General features: G+C 48.3%; 1 long non-coding RNA gene across 3 annotated transcripts in view; it reads left to right on the top strand.

Moving 5' to 3' along the window:
• Positions 1-15,495, top strand: part of LOC310665991 — a 53,806-nt gene that overhangs the window by 19,553 nt on the left and 18,758 nt on the right. Inside the window, exons 1-3 of one of the 3 annotated variants that reach the window (XR_014505745.1) lie at positions 2,595-2,670; positions 5,168-5,509; positions 7,220-7,324. This is a non-coding gene — a long non-coding RNA (uncharacterized lncRNA). Of the gene's footprint in view, positions 1-2,594; positions 2,671-5,167; positions 5,510-7,219; positions 7,325-15,495 lie in introns of those variants that run through there. The other 2 variants (XR_014505743.1, XR_014505744.1) reach the window with 2 other exon arrangements.

Below are 15,495 nucleotides of genomic sequence, written 5' to 3'. Positions count from 1 at the left end.
AGGCCATGGCTTTTCAGAAGCGAGTCTCCCCACCCCTCCTCTAGTTTCTGCGCCATTCCTTACACTAATGACGCACGAGGATTGCTGCCCGTGTCCGCCGGATTCCACAAGGCTCCTCGCTGTTGCCTCGCCAGAGCAGACTCAAGGCCACGGCATTTACTCAAGAGTATTTACTGGAATTAAAAGGGAAGGGGGTGGCTTGTGTTCGCGCCTGCGCAGCCGAACCTATGCATGCTTTCCTGGCTGAATTTCGTGAGTTTTCTTCCAGGTAAAGGCGCGTAGAGGTGCAAGCTAAAAGCTCTCCTCCTCCATTCTCTTCTCTTTCATTTTCGACGGGCAACAACAGGAAGCAGGGGCTGCCCGGCACCAGGGGGAGATGTACCCACCCCCGTTTTCTGTCTCCTTGTTAAGGAAGTAGGAAGGGCAGCAGCTCGGTGGCCCAACCTGCGATTTGCCTGCAAAGGTCCCAGGTTCAATGATGGTTTATGATGGAGCTGCTCAGTCGGTAGAGTATGAGACTTTTAATCTCCGGGTCGTGGGTTCGAGCCCCACGTTGGGCCCCACGTTGTGCATTGCATGGGATTGAACTAGATGACCCTCGTGGTCCCTGCCAACTGTACAGTTCTGTTATTTTTTTGTTGTTTAGTCGCTTAGTCGTGTCCGACTCTTCGTGACCCCATGGACCAGAGCACGGCAGGCACTTCTGTCTTCCACTGCCTCCCGCAGTTTAGTTAAACTCATGCTGGTAGCTTCGAGAACACTGTCCAACCATCTCGTCCTCTGTCATCCCCTTCTCCTTGTGCCCTCAATCCTTCCCAACATCAGGGTCTTTTCCAGGGAGTCTTCTCTTCTCATGAGGTGGCCAAAGTATTGGAGCCTCAGCTTCAGGATCTGTCCTTCCAGTGAGCACTCCGGGCTGATTTCCTTAAGAATGGATACGTTTGATCTTCTTGCAGTCCATGGGACTCTCAAGAGTCTCCTCCAGCACCAGAATTCAAAAGCATCAATTCTTCGGCGATCAGTCTTCTTTATGGTCCAGCTCTCACTTCCATACATTTATACCCCACCTTTTTGTCCCAAGGAGTGGAGTACATGGTTCCCCCGCTCTCTTTAAGTAAACCCCACAGCATCCCTGTGAGGTGGGCTAGGCTGAGAGACTGGGACTAGCCAAAGGTCAAACCCAGGGAGCTTCATGGCCGTGTGGGGGTTTGAACCCTGGTCTGCTAGGTCCTAGCAACCCGGCAATACACCAAGCTGGCTCTCATCACGAGGAATGTCGTCAGGTAGACCAACAGTCTGACGCAGAATAGGGCAGATTCCTAATTAAATTTGTCTTTTGGTCAGAAACATGTGGACTAGAGCGCCTACTTTGCCTGGAAAAGTTCCCAGGTCCGACCTCCAATTCAAAGTAATTCATTGAATCTGTACCCCGCCTTTTCTCCGCTAGGAGCCCAGGGCGGCAGAAAGCAACAAAAATATATTCCAAATAATTTCAGTGCTGGTTGAGAAAATTCTAGATTTAAACGGCTTGTTGAAAGAGGAAGGTTTTCAGGAGGCGCTGGAAATACAACAGAGATGGCGCCTGTCTAATATAGTTTCTAAGGGTTAGGAAGCCACCACCACCAAGGCCCGGTTCCTACATCATGCAGAGAGCATGCAGAGAGATGGATTCTGCAAGAGGCCCTCACCGGCGGAGAGCAGTGATCAGGAGAGTATAGAAGCGGCGAGGCGATCTTGGGGTCCCAAACCGTATATGGCGTTATGCGCCCAAACCAGCACATTGAACCTAGCCAATCGGCAGCCAGTGATGGCAAAGGGTTTTTCTGAAGGCTGCTTGTGGCAGAGTGTTTAGGATTAGTTCTAGGACCTGGGAGACTAGGGTTCAAACCCTCGCTCCTTAGGCCAATCACTCCCTCTCAGCCTAACCTACCTCTCAGGGTTGTTGTGGTGATTAAATGAGGAGGTGGGACAGAACCAGGTGTGCTACCTTGAGCTCGTGGGAGAAAACGGCGCGATACAGAAATGAAATAAACAAACGAAAGCTGTGTGCTGTCGACACACAGTCCCGAGCCGAGGTGTCCCTGTGGTCTGACGCGGCATATAAGAATGGACTCCTATTTTCCTAGACGCTCGACAATGCGCTTCCTTTCGGATGCTGCGCTTTACTCTAATATTTACGGCCCTCGCTCGCTCCATTGAGGAACTGGAGGGGCAGCTGCGGAGGGAGAGAGCGCGAGAGATTGCGGAGCGGGGGGGGGGGGAGGAGGAAGGCGAGAGAATCAGGACGGGTGACGTCAGCCTCAGGGAGCCAATCGGCAGCGGGCGAGTGGGGCGCGAGTGTGAAAGAATGAATGGGTCGTTCGCTCCTCCGCCTCCTGCCTTTTTCTCTCAACGGAGGAGCTGCGGGCAGCAGGGAAAGTGCTCACCAGAGAGGCCGGAGCTGCGCGGGTCCCTCTCCAGCTCCGCAGGGCGCGCAGAATCCGCGCTCTCGCTCGGCCGCAGCCAGCCTTGCTCTTCGGGGGATCGTGCCTTTCTGCGCGGAGGAGGAGAAAGGAAAAGGAGGGCGGGGGTCTGGGTGGGGGTCGTGGTGCCTGGGACCCCCATGCGCAGCGGGATCCGACGCCCATCTTCACCGGAGCGAAGGCTGCGCGCGGCTTTCCCTCCGTCCGCGTAAGTTCAAGAAGCGAGTTTCTTGCTGGGACCCGGGTGGCGGGTTTCGTTTCGTTTCATTTCTTTGCGGTGGCGGATCTGCGAATTTTCTAGCTAAGGCTGCCTCCGTTTGGGCCGCGAAAGTGATCCTATAGCCCCGCTGAATTTGATACGGTTTACTTCGGAGCAGGCATGGCGAGGATCGCGTTGCAGCGCCAGGAAGAGGGAGCTTCCCTCCTGCCCAGATCTTCACACTCTGCAACGTTTTGACAGAGGCTCTATTAATTGTTTGGAAATATATTTTTGCACGATTTAAAAAAAAAAAAATTCTTTTTGCTATGGTTCATGCCTCCCCTTCCCGCCTTCCTGGGGTCCGCAAAGGATGGAGAGGGGCTTGAGAATATATGGTATAAATATAACTATAAATTAGATTGCACTCTCACAGGCGAAAAGACGGCCGCCCTTGCGCGCTCGGGAAAAGGCTTCTCTGCCTTCATCCCGCTCCTCCCAAGAGTAGCCTGAATCCTGCGCAAGGTTCATGATTTAACCGATGGGTCTGTGGGTCCTTGGTTCAAAAGAGCTGGCAGAGCTTTCCCGTACCTGGATAGGCAGCGCTGAGAAAGGAGGATCAAGGCTGCTGGGTCTGCGATTTTAGCTTCTAGAAACCGCAGGAAGTAGGTAACGACTAGCTGGCTGAAGACATGCACCCCGAGATAGGAACCCCAGGAAACGGGGACTGTCTCCTACAGAGGGATAGCGAAGCTTAAGAAAGATAGGAAGCCGATGCCTCATCCCGTTGGTCCATCCATTTCAGCGCTGTCTTCACTGACTGGCAGCGGCTCTCAGGGGTTTCAGGCGCGCAGGGGGTGTCTTTCCCCAGACCTACCTGGAGATGCGGGGTGGGGGCTGGCCTGAACCTGACACCTTCTGCATACGAGTAGATGCTCTTCCTCTGAGCTACGGCCCTTCGGCCCTTCCGTGTGGAACACGCAAGTATGCAACAATGCTATTTAAGTTTTCCCCACCATCCTTCCTTTTAAAAGTAAACGCAAGTGGTGCGTGTCTCTGAGAAACCGGGGAAGTAGCAGCACGGCTTAGCAGAAGTGTTTTTAAAATTTAAAGAGAGGGGAATTTCCCACTTTAAAAAAAAGCAAGCACCCCAGTAAAGACTGAACTTGTTTGGTATATGAAGGGTGTAAAATGACCCGGGGAGGGGGGGGGAATAAAATGGAATATTGGCAAGGAGACAACCTTCTTCCTCTTGGGTCCGACCCTTTTCTGTGGCGCTTCATAGATGGGGGTTTTCTAGATTTTTCTAGTTCTAGATTTGTTTGTTTTTTAACCTAACCGTTTTCCTGAGTGGTGTGACCAGCCACAGAGTTGTTTTGCAAAAGCAGCCAGCAAATTGAACAAAAAGCAACCCTCGACCTTTTTTTTTTTTTTTTTTTGCTGGGCTCTTTTCCCCCTCTGTGCAGTGGCAGAGTCAAAGATGGGGCATGATCTTTGGGTTTGTAAATGTAGCCGTGGGGATGTGTAGATGGATCTTGCAAAGCTAAAGTAGTTAGGCTAGCATGTTTGATGCTGCACGTTTGCGGCTACGCTGGGTAAAATGAGATCCTACGCGTTCTTCACCAGCAGAATCCACACGCCTCCGATTTTCATTTTGGCTAAATAGGCTGCAATCCTGTGCACACTGACCTAGGTGCAAATCCCATTGGCCTCCTTGGGACTTCATTTATCTAGAAGATTTCGTACCCTTTGCCATAACGTTCTAGGGCACATTGCAGCATATAGATGTAAAAACATGCAAAACCATTACAGTTGTAAAGCAAATACACTCATGAGTAGACACGTGTAGGATCATGCCTTCAGACTGCAGTCCTATCACCACTTACCTGGGAGTACATTCAATAGGATTTCCCTCTGCATTGACATGGCTGTTAATTTTATTTCCTTTGGCACTTCCTTCCTATGTGTTCTTATGTGTGATGTACATTTAAATGGGGGAAAGGAGGCCAAACCGTGATGTTTATAATACAACCTGCATGAAATAATGTAGAAGTTTAAATGAGAAGTTTAAATGAGATCCTCAATTTAAATTTTCCTGGGAGGGAAACTTTAGCTCATTAATGTGCTGAAGATTTTTATTTTATTTAAATTGTATTTTTATTTAGCTATATATCTTTTTGCATTTCATTTCCCCCTACTTCACTTTTTATATGCCCTCTCCCAACCATGTAGGTATATGTTTGCATATAACCCAAGAGAACCCTTCTTGCGTCTGACAATGGACAGGGTTTTGCAAAGGTTTTGCCGTAATAAATGTGTCCATCTTTATGGGGCCACAGCACTTTAGCTGAAAAAGAAAGAGAAGAAACCCTCAGCCTTGTAGACAAAATCCAGCACACACCCTCACAGTAGGCGCTGTCCTTTGGGGTTGAGAAAAATGTAATGGTGGCAAATGGATGGGTTTATGTGTTAATACATTTATCCCCTTCCTTTCTTCCCCCCAACCAAGAGACCCCAGAAAGAAAGACCTGGAGGAGAAAGGAAGGTCTGCTCCTCCTCCTGGTGCTGCTGCCCTTGCTGGCGAAGTAGATAGCCGGGGTTGGTTGTTATCTTTGGTTATCTAGCTGTATGAGTGGGGTCAAGTCTTCATAAAGCTAGATAACCGAAAGTAAAAATAACCCCATTACACGCCTGAGGAGGAGAAGAGAGAAGACTTTTAGAAAAGCAAAAGGAAAGATCTCTAAGAAAACAGAGACCGAAACAAAAGCCCTCTTGATGCTCATGCAGTGAATAGAAGACGTGGAAACAGAAAGAAAGAGAAAGTCTCATTTCTGGATGCTAGAAGCTGGAGGTAAGCATTCTGAATTCCCAAACCCATTTCATGTTCATCCTTGGAGTAGCTGTGCTTAGATGCAGCTGTGGAGTAACGGCCACACGAGGCCTGATGTTTGATGATGTTGTGTGGCTGGATCTTGCTTTGCCGTTGTTATTCAGACTGCTGCGGCCGGGGGCTGGGAGGGAGCTCCCTGGCCCTGGCTTCCTCCCCCACTGACAGACCCCTTTTGCTGACTTTTCGTGTTCCATGGAAGCTACATTGCAAAGGTGTAATGGGTGCCACATCTGTAGGGAGCACAGCATAGCAATTACTAGGATTCCACATATCACGGAGAATTCCAAAGTGGTGCATGGAATAAAATCCACAAAATGCCAATAAAACATCATAACGCATTGACTCGAATGTGTGATGAGAGAGGCATCATGGAAAGCCTGTGTGAACCAAGTCTTAAGTAAGTGCCAAACACTTTGCAGGGCACATGCCTATCTGATATCATTATAGACATGTGTGAGATTCTTTAGATGTGATTTCTCCATTGCAGGGGGTTAAACTAGACTCTACAGTTCTATGACATTGCACTGTAAGTAAATGCTAAAACATAGAACACGATGGGTTTAGTATGTATTTGCTTTTCAGGCTCTTCTCCTTAGCTACCACAACAAGAAGCACATTTCTGGTAGCAGGCCTGTTAGTGATCATTGCCACAGTGGCACAATTCTCTCCCATAGGTTTTGGAGTTGAGAAATGAGCTGGCTTGATTTGCCTCTATTAGAATCATAGAATCATAGAGTTGGAAGAGACCACAAGGGCCATCGAGTCCAACCCCCTGCCAAGCAGGAAACACCATCAGAGCACTCCTGACATATGGTTGTCAAGCCTCTGCTTAAAGACCTCCAAAGAAGGAGACTCCACCACACTCCTTGGCAGCAAATTCCACTGTCGAACAGCTCTTACTGTCAGGAAGTTCTTCCTAATGTTTAGGTGGAATCTTCTTTCTTGTAGTTTGGATCCATTGCTCCATGTCCACTTCTCTGGAGCAGCAGAAAACAACCTTTCTCCCTCCTCTATGTGACATCCTTTTATATATTTGATCATGGCTATCATATCATTAGTTGGCTTTGACCAGAGATCCCATTGGGGAAAGTGCTTCTGCCATAGGCAGCTTGGCCCCGTATGCCTGACGGAGCGTTTCCACACCCATCGTTCAGCCCAGACACTGAGGTCCAGCTCCGAGGGCCTCCTGGCGGTTCCCTCCCTGCAAGAAGTGAAGTTACAGGGAACCAGGCAGAGGGCCTTCTCGGTAGTGGCGCCTGCCCTGTGGAACACCCTCCCATCAGATGTCAAGGAGATAGATTATACAACTTTAGAAGACATCTGAAGGCACCCCTGTATTGGGAAGTTTTTAAAAAATAAATAAAATACAATAAGAATCAAATTATTCTACAGAACAAGAATATTAAAAAGGAGGAACCAGTCAGCAAGGGGAAGGCATGCAGTCAGGGCTGGCGTCAGACGAAGGCACTGTTGGGCACCTGCCAGCAGAGTGGAGGAAGGGCCATAGCTCAGTGCTTTGTATGCAAAAGGCAGGTGCTGCCTGTCAGTGTAGACAATACTAAGATGGTCAGACCTATGTATAAGGCCATTCCCTATGTCCCTAAATTTTTTATGAGGTTCTTCTAATTCTCTCTTGGTCTTTTCTTTCTCGCTGACCTGGATTATCCCAAGAAGTTGCTCCTATGGGGAACCTCGTATCACCTCTGCATTCTTCCGACTCTCTTCTACAAGGAAATATTGGACTTCCAGCTGCCGTCTGCATTCCCTGGAATTACGGTCAGTATGGTTTCCCCAGTCATTTGGAAAGAGATTGTTTAGCTTTGGTGGAGCAGAACTGGGAAAGAAGAATAATCATCACTGGTGCACTTTTACAGTGAATCTTGCCACCCTCATACAACAGAGGAGTGAGTTTTCTTAATTTTAAAAGAAATATTAAATTGAGTAGCAGTTCACACAAAACAGGCAGAAGAGGGAATGATTCTCCATGGTGTGCGTGTGTGTGTGCGCGCGCCAAAATACGTGTGTGGAATTAATTATTTAATCTTAGAATTACTGTTAGTTTTTCCTTACAATAATGAACACATTAAAAACTAAGAAATCCTAGAATATTTTGTAGTGCAGGGATTTGAACACTGTCCCTCCTGCCCCTTGATTTAGATTCCAAATTCCTAAATTCCTTCCCCATTATATGCCCATTCAGCGGCTTCAATCTGCAGAACTGGCAGTGATACAGATGACACATAATACCAATTCCACATTTGTAAGAACAGTTTTGTTTAGACAAGCCCACCCAGATAATATAGGATGCTTGAATCTGTTTTTAGTTTATCAGTGTTTTTAATTTTTTAGACGTTTTAAATAGTTGTCTTTAACTGTTTTTACTGTTAATTTTATTGTCGTCTTCTTTTTGTGAACTGCTTTGAGGTGCCACCAAAATCTGTTTGGATCAGCTTTTCCCCCTCCAGAGATTTTGGACCACAACTCCCATCACCCCCCAGCCAACATGGTTGTGCTGGCTGGAACCATGGGGCAACATGGCTGTGCTGCAAGAGGCTGATGGGAGTTGCAGTCCAAAGCATCTGGAGGGCATAGGTTGTGGGGAGGAGGCTAAGCTAGTGGATGTAGGCACACAGAAGTAAAATTTTAGATGGTAAACTCCATCCTCAGGACTTGGGGGCGGGGAATCACGCCAGGATCAGAGGCTGCCACAAGTGGTCTTTCCCCTCCCGCCTCCTGCAAAAAGGCCTTGTGTCTCTTTCTAAAGCTGTTGTCCCAAGCATGTTTTAGGGAGGGGAAAAACACTACTGAAAACAGTGGGGTGCTTGCAGTGGACATTGGGCTAGGAGTGGAGTGGGTAGCGGTGGTGGGTGTAATAAATCCAACGCAGGAGTCGATCTGGGGTTGCACATCACAGGCTGTTGCATGATTCGTAACACAGTCCACAGTTTGCTGATGCTCAAGAGTCACAGGTCGAAGTGCCTTTGCTTCGGATGGGAGGAGCTCTTTATGCTAAAGACCCCAGCTGAACCCCAACCGAAGAGGCAGTGCAGGCCGGGGTAAAGGTAAAGGTACCCCTGACAGTTAGGTCCAGTCATGGACGACTCTGGGGTTGCACGCTCATCTCACTCTATAGGCCGAGGGAGCCGGCATTTGTCCGCAGACAGTTTTTCCAGGTCATGTAGCCAGCATGACTAAGCCGCTTCTGGCGAACCAGAGCATTGCACAGAAACACCGTTTACCTTCCCACGGGAGCGGTACCTTTTTATCTGCTTCACTTTGACGTACTTTTGAACTGCTAGGTGGGCAGGAGCTGGGACCGAACAACAGGAGCTCACCCCGTCGCGGGGATTCGAACCACCAACCTTCCGATCAGCAAGACCTAGGCTCTGTGGTTTAGACCACAGCACCACCTCTCAGCAAAATTCGAGGGGCAAAATTTCCAGGATCATCAGGAAAAGCTCCCAAGACAGGGGTGGGGAACAGGGTCTGAATGCGGCCCTCCAGGCCTCTCCGTCTGGCCCCTGGAACTCTCCCTAGACCACACTCCTTGCTGGTCCCATTGCACACAATTTTTGGGTGCTTCTGCCTGGCTGGAATGTGTTTTCGAGCTGTGATGATGTTTGCTTGCCTGAATGGACAGTAGAGGAGTGTGTGTAGAAACCTCTGGTTTTTGCATGGCTGGGATGGAGCCTTCTGCACAAAAGACAAGAATCTCATCTCTTGCTCTGCCCATGTTTGCTCCTAGAAGGTTGCCTGCAAAGGACCAGGGGTTCCCCAAGCCCTATTCTAAAGGAAGCCTGGCTTCCCCCACCCCACTCACAGGCACACTTGCGACATCAGGGTCTGAGCAATGATATGAGTCTCTCTCAGGTTTCCCTGATGGTGCCCCTCTTCCAGATTGCTTCATGCAATGAAAACCAAGGGCTGTCCACATCTTGGCTTGATGTGGATTGTGAGCCCTTGTGCCTCTTTTAAATGCCCCTCCTCCATGAAGGTGTTTTCCTCCAAGTACTGCTGCGCCACACTTTCTCCTCCCTAGAGCCAGAGTTTCCCATACTTTGGAGATCTGAACAGGAGAGCAACTTCAACTGTGCAGGGAATAGGAGGGGGAAGGGCAGCAGTGGGGGGAAAACCTTCAAAGAGGAAACACAAATTCTCCCCTGAAAAGGAGATGTGAATAATTTCTCCCTTGGGCGGCAGAATAATTTGAGTCCTCCCTGTCATTGCTCCTCCTGTTCCAGAGCTCGTCCTGCTCCTGGATTCAGCAAGCAGTGGCAAGATGACCAGGTGCCCAACTTGGGCTGCACTAGGCTGGCATATGCCCCAACTGTCCCTGCTAACCTGAGGCAGTTCCTCTTCTGTGGTCCCTGCCCCTGGTAAATCAGTGCCCCAATCATGTCTCAGTTTGGCCCTTTGGGGAGATTTGGGACTGGAAAGTACCTTTCATTAGGAGTTGCTGTTCTTGAGGTTCAGCCCATCACCCCTTCTCTCTAAAAGGGGGGGGGCACACACACACATACACCTATCTAGGTAGTAAATGTTGCTGTGTAGTTTCAACTTGCAGCTGCTCTGGAATGACCGCCTTCAAGATGCATTGCAAGAGCGGTTCCAGAAAAGCAGCCATCTTAATCTCTTGAGACAATGCAAAAGAAAAGTGACCAGTCGTACTCGGAAGCTGATGCTGTAGTAAATTTGCCAGCCTCCAAGGGGCCACAAGACCCTCTGTTGCTGTGGCAAGACAAACCAATTCTTCCTTTTAAGAGTGCAATTATAGTTAAGCTTACTAGCACCATGTTCAAGGCTAGGAAGTGAAATAGGGAGTGGGTAGCATTCCTTGCGCAAGGACAGTGTTTCCAGTTTCATCTCTGAAATGCTGGCGTTGGGGAGTGAGTTTTGCAGTGGAGGGATTCTGAAATAACAGGGGACAAAGGCAAAGAACAGGGAGGTTTGGTGTTAGCTCTCTGTCCTCGGTGCTGAATCTATTTCCTTAAAGCAATATGCCTCTGAATGCTGGTTGGTGGGAACCACAAGTGGGAGAGCATCATAGCTCTCAGGTCCTCCTGGCAGGCTTCCCATTGGGGCAGCTGGTTGGCGACTGTAGAAACAGGATGCTGCACTAGATTGATGCCCTTTGGCCTGATCCAGCAGGGCTTTGAAAGCAGTGGTTGGATGGCCATCTGTCATGTATGCTGTAGTTGAGATTCTTGCCTTGCAGGGGGTTGGACTAGATGACCCACAGGGTACCTTCCAACTCTGCCATTCTATGATTCTATTATTCTTGCCAGTAACAGTGAGAGAGGGCCCTTGCTTCCATGCCCTGCCTATGGGCTTCCTGGAGAAATCTGATTGGCCACTGTAAGAATAGGATGCTGGGCGAGATGGGCTTCTTGTCTGATCCAGCAGCCTGGCTCTTATGTCCTGATAAGCTATTAGAAGAGTGCATTTGTTTTGTAAACATTGCCAGTGCTTCTCCCCCAAATTCTGAGTCAGGGACCCCAAATCTGGTCAATGAGAGGAATGAAGCAAGGCCAGCACAATCACGGAGAATTTATTCTGCTTCCCAGATCCAGGTTTTCAAACGATTTAGGGGGAAATACAAGCATGGGAATTTGGAAGAGAGGCAGACAACTCCCCATCCAGCTTCAGCTGCAAAGTCGGTCAGTTTGGTGATGAAAAGGTGGCTCAGAGGCCCACTTTGCAAGGGGAAAAAATATAGAGACAGTCCCAGACAAAGCATGGGATGGTTTGTCTCCAAGAGAGTTCTGTAGCCTTAGAAGGAGAGGCCCTTTCTCTGCACAAGGTATGGATAATGTAGTTTTCACTTCTTGTCTTATGTCACACGAGTTGATGATCCATATGCCGCCCCTCATAAAGAATCTGTGGGAGTCAACATATATGTAGATTTTCCAGGTCTGGGCTTTGACTTGGAGACCATGCTCAGGTCTTTAAGAGGGAAACTTGAGAGTTGCCTCCAAGTTTCAAGAGAGCGAATGTGGCACATGAGTAATAATTGATGTTTTGATCAGGACTGCGTTGGCATTGGGAGCTGGTTTGAGCATTCCAATGGCCAGTACTCAGCACTACCCACTTTGGAGTCATTCATCATGACTGTAGCAGGCAGCGTTCAAAATGTACAGGCCTTGTGGAGTTAGCTTGGGGTACCCAAACACCAATCTTTCATCTGTTGCTGGGTAAGCTGCATCTTCAGAAAGCTCAAGTGATCCGATTTTTCTCACTGGGAAAATGCATTGCCCCCCACAATGAAACACAGAAAGCAACTGCATGTTCCGAAGGCACTGACTGGACTTGAGGTTAAGCCCTCCAATTGTTTAAGGACTCTAAGTACCTTGAAGACATCCTTGGACAAACAAGCTTGTGTGTGTGTGTGTGTGTGTGTTTGCACGTGTGCCAGTATGAGGCACAAACATAGCTTAGAAGAGGGGAGAGCTTGCAGGCAATGCAGGGATTTCAGGATTGCTGTCGCACGATCCCATTTCATTGCCCTGATCAGCAGCTGGGCAGCTGCATTTTGCACTCACTGCAACCTCTGGGCCATTTTCAAGCAGAGACACATTGCAGTAGTCCAGCTGTGAGGGTTGCCAGCCAGGGCATGGATCACAGAGGCTAGGCAACCCCCACCTCCTGTGTTGCATAGTAAGCTCTGCTCTAGTTATATTTGACCTGCCTGTGCAGAGAACGGGTAGGAGGAGAACAATGTGACCCCAGTTTCAGAGCTGAGGGGAATTAAGGCACTGAATCACCTGGTGCAATGGTGGCTTAGTGGTCTAAGCACTGGCTTTGGGCATTCCTGCATTCCTTAGACCCGTCAACTCAAATTCTTCTGGATCTGCTGCCTCTCTTTAAATTTTAAGCCCATGAGATCAGCCCCAGCACACAAGGGCAACAGAGCAGCTTTGGATGTTATGTGAAAGACCACCAGTTGGACGTGTGAGCAACTCCCAGCAACTGGTATTTCAAGGTATCCTGTTTCCAACAGGGGAGGGTAGGATATAGTCATTGTGACTTTCCAAGTTGGCCAAAGGTTGATGTGATGTGCTTCAGGATGACGTGCCAAGTGGAGAAGAGGCCCTTGGCCAGCCCACCCTCTGTGGATTTAGGGTTAGCTTTTGATGAACACGGAGCTGAGAAATGTAATCAACTATAGTTTTAGTTGATTATTTGAGATTATTGATTATTTGAGTCAATTTTTCAGAAACCAGGTCAGCATTAGTAGCTTGTATTGGAGCAAGCTCCAAGGACAGGACATTCTGGGATCTGCATGGCATTGAATGAAAATGCTTTTCTCAACATTTGAGGGGTGGGGGATATTTTGTGTGCGCGGTGTGAGTTAAGAGCAGGTATATTTATTTTTGGTTGGACAGTGTTGTCGAAGCTACAAACATGAGTCTGACCAAACTGCGGGAGGCAGTGGAAGACAGGAGTGCCTGGCGTGCTCTGGTCCATGGGGTCACGAAGAGTCAGACACGACTAAACGACTAAACAACAATAACATATTTATTTATCTGAAACTAGTTTCCCCCCTCTTCTCCTTTTGGCTCTAGTAATGTGGGAGGGGAAAATAAAAATCTGGGCAGCCAGCTGCCTGAATTCATGTCCCTCTGTAAATCATCAGCAAAGATGATTCATTGTGGATCCTACATCAGTTAAATCACACATGTGCAGTTAAGAAGAGGTGAAGCAGTCTTCCGCAACCTTTTTTCTTCCAGATGTTTTGAACATCTACTCCCATCAGCCCCTGGGGCTGTGCTCTCAACAACCCCGGCATCTTGGTGGCTTGGGCTGATGGGAATTGTGGTGCAAAATATCTGGGAGGAACCAGATTAGGAAAGTCTGCAAGTGGAGTCTACTACAGTTCAGTTGTTTTCACACATTCAAGGCCCCAGACGGACATGTGTGAGATTTATTCCCGGAAGAGGTAGAGAAGGCCACCAATTTAGATGGCTTTGCAAGCAGGTTAGACAAATTCATGGAGGGATGCTATGATGGCTATATGCTCCCTCAACTGCTGATAACTTCAGGGAGGAAGCACAAGTGGGGACCAGGCTCTTAAGCTCAGGTCCTGCTTGGGGGCTCCCCATTGGGGCAGCTGGCTGGCCACTGTGAGAGCAGGATACTGGGTCCCCTTTGGCCTGATCCAGTAGCCAGGCTCTTCTGATGTTCCTACACTCAAATTCGACCTTGTGACCTGCCTGAGGCATCATCCTGATTCATTATGGCCATCTCAGCCTGAAGTGTCAAATATTTTGGCTTTGGGCGATCTTAGAGATACAGTTCTGCTGCCAGACCTGTCGCCCTGATTACGCCCTGGCTGTTATTAGATGTGATGTTGGCAGAGCACCTGACATTGGCCTGGGGGTGTTTTCTGGGGGCCTTAAGCCTGCCTGGATCCTCCTGGTGATGAAAATTCAAGTTGTAGCGTGTCCAGAAACCATGACTCAGCAGCATCCCGAGATCACCCACAAAACTGCATTTGTTCAGCTTGTAAAGTAAGCAGTTGCGAACAATATTTGTTTGCAGAGGGGTAGGAAATAAGGTGGCTTGTGGAAGCAACTGTTCCATTGGAATTCGGGGAGGAGGGGAAGGAACATTAAGTCAGTTGCTGGCCTCTGAATCCAGAGATTTCTATGAATCTCAAGCTTAATTTTTCTCTGCCGTACAAAAGCACATATGAAATTACATGTAGAATAATGCATAATATAGCCTTATCTATAGTCTAAAGTACTTCTGGAGTGATAAAGAATATGATATATTGGATTTTATGTTAAGTTTAGTGAGATGCTGAGGGCAGCAGGATAAGACAGGTCAGATACTTGTATAATTTATTATTATTACTTTTATAGCCCAACCTTCACCAAATGGTTCCGGGGGGGGGCGGTTCAAACAGTCCCCCCCCCCAGCTTATTTCATTGATTTTTCACAAAAAAAGCATTAAATTGTTGTCCAGCATCATAACTTGCGTTACCTAAACAATACAAGAGTGCCCTTATTTGGGCTTTGGACAAATCAGTTACTTAAATAATATTTTTCTGAGTATTGGGCAATGGGAACTCGCTTTCATAGTCAATGATGTAAGAAATTAATGGATGCTACTCCATGTCAAACTTGTCTCTTTTGGAAGTTCCTTGTAGAACCCTTCTGTGGTAGGTGAAACTTTCTGATAAGGCCACATCCCACACAACATTAAACATTAAACAGGGCTGTTCTTAAACAGAGGTACCACTGTAGTTCTTTATGACCCTTAGCACTACTTGAGCTAAGGTCCAGGGCGGGGAATGCAAGTTCTGGGTTAGGCTGCAAGGATTGCTTAGGGACAATAGAAATAACCGTGAAAACAGGCTTCCCATGGACAGGGAAGGATGGAGGCGCTGGGGGGTCCTGCTCATGCCTTTACTTGGACAACTGTCTTGCCAGATAGACCAGTTGGGTCCCCAAATATCTGGGGATGCTGCCGCCACACACCCTATTAACCCTTAAAGCCCCCAGGCTGGGTGAATTCTGGGAGATGGTCTTCTGCCCCCTCCAGAGCCCGTGTGGTGCAGTGGTTAGAGTGTCAGACTAGGTCCTGGGAGATGAGGGTTCAAATCCCCACTTGGCCATGAAGTTCACAGGGTGACCTTGGGCCGGCCACAGCCTCTCAGCCTAATATACCCTCATGGGGTCATTGTGAGGATACCATGGAGCTGGGGAGAGAACTTTGTACATCAGGCATAGGCCAACTTGGCCCTTCAGATGTTTTGAGACTACAATTCCCATCATCCCTGACCACTGGTCCTGTTAGCTAGGGATGATGGGAGTTGTAGTCCCAAAACATCTGGAGGGCTGAGTTTGCCTATGCCTGTTGTACATCATCTCAGGCTCCTCGGAGGAAAAGCGGAGCATAAGAGTTATTGTTGTTATCATTGCTTTTATCTCCAGTAATGCCCACA

Source organism: Podarcis tiliguerta (assembly GCF_965153285.1).
Source record: "Podarcis tiliguerta genome assembly, chromosome: 16".
NCBI lineage: Eukaryota > Metazoa > Chordata > Lepidosauria > Squamata > Lacertidae > Podarcis > Podarcis tiliguerta.
The sequence above is the reverse complement of the archived record's forward strand: the minus strand, read 5'-3'. Positions and strand labels throughout refer to the sequence as shown.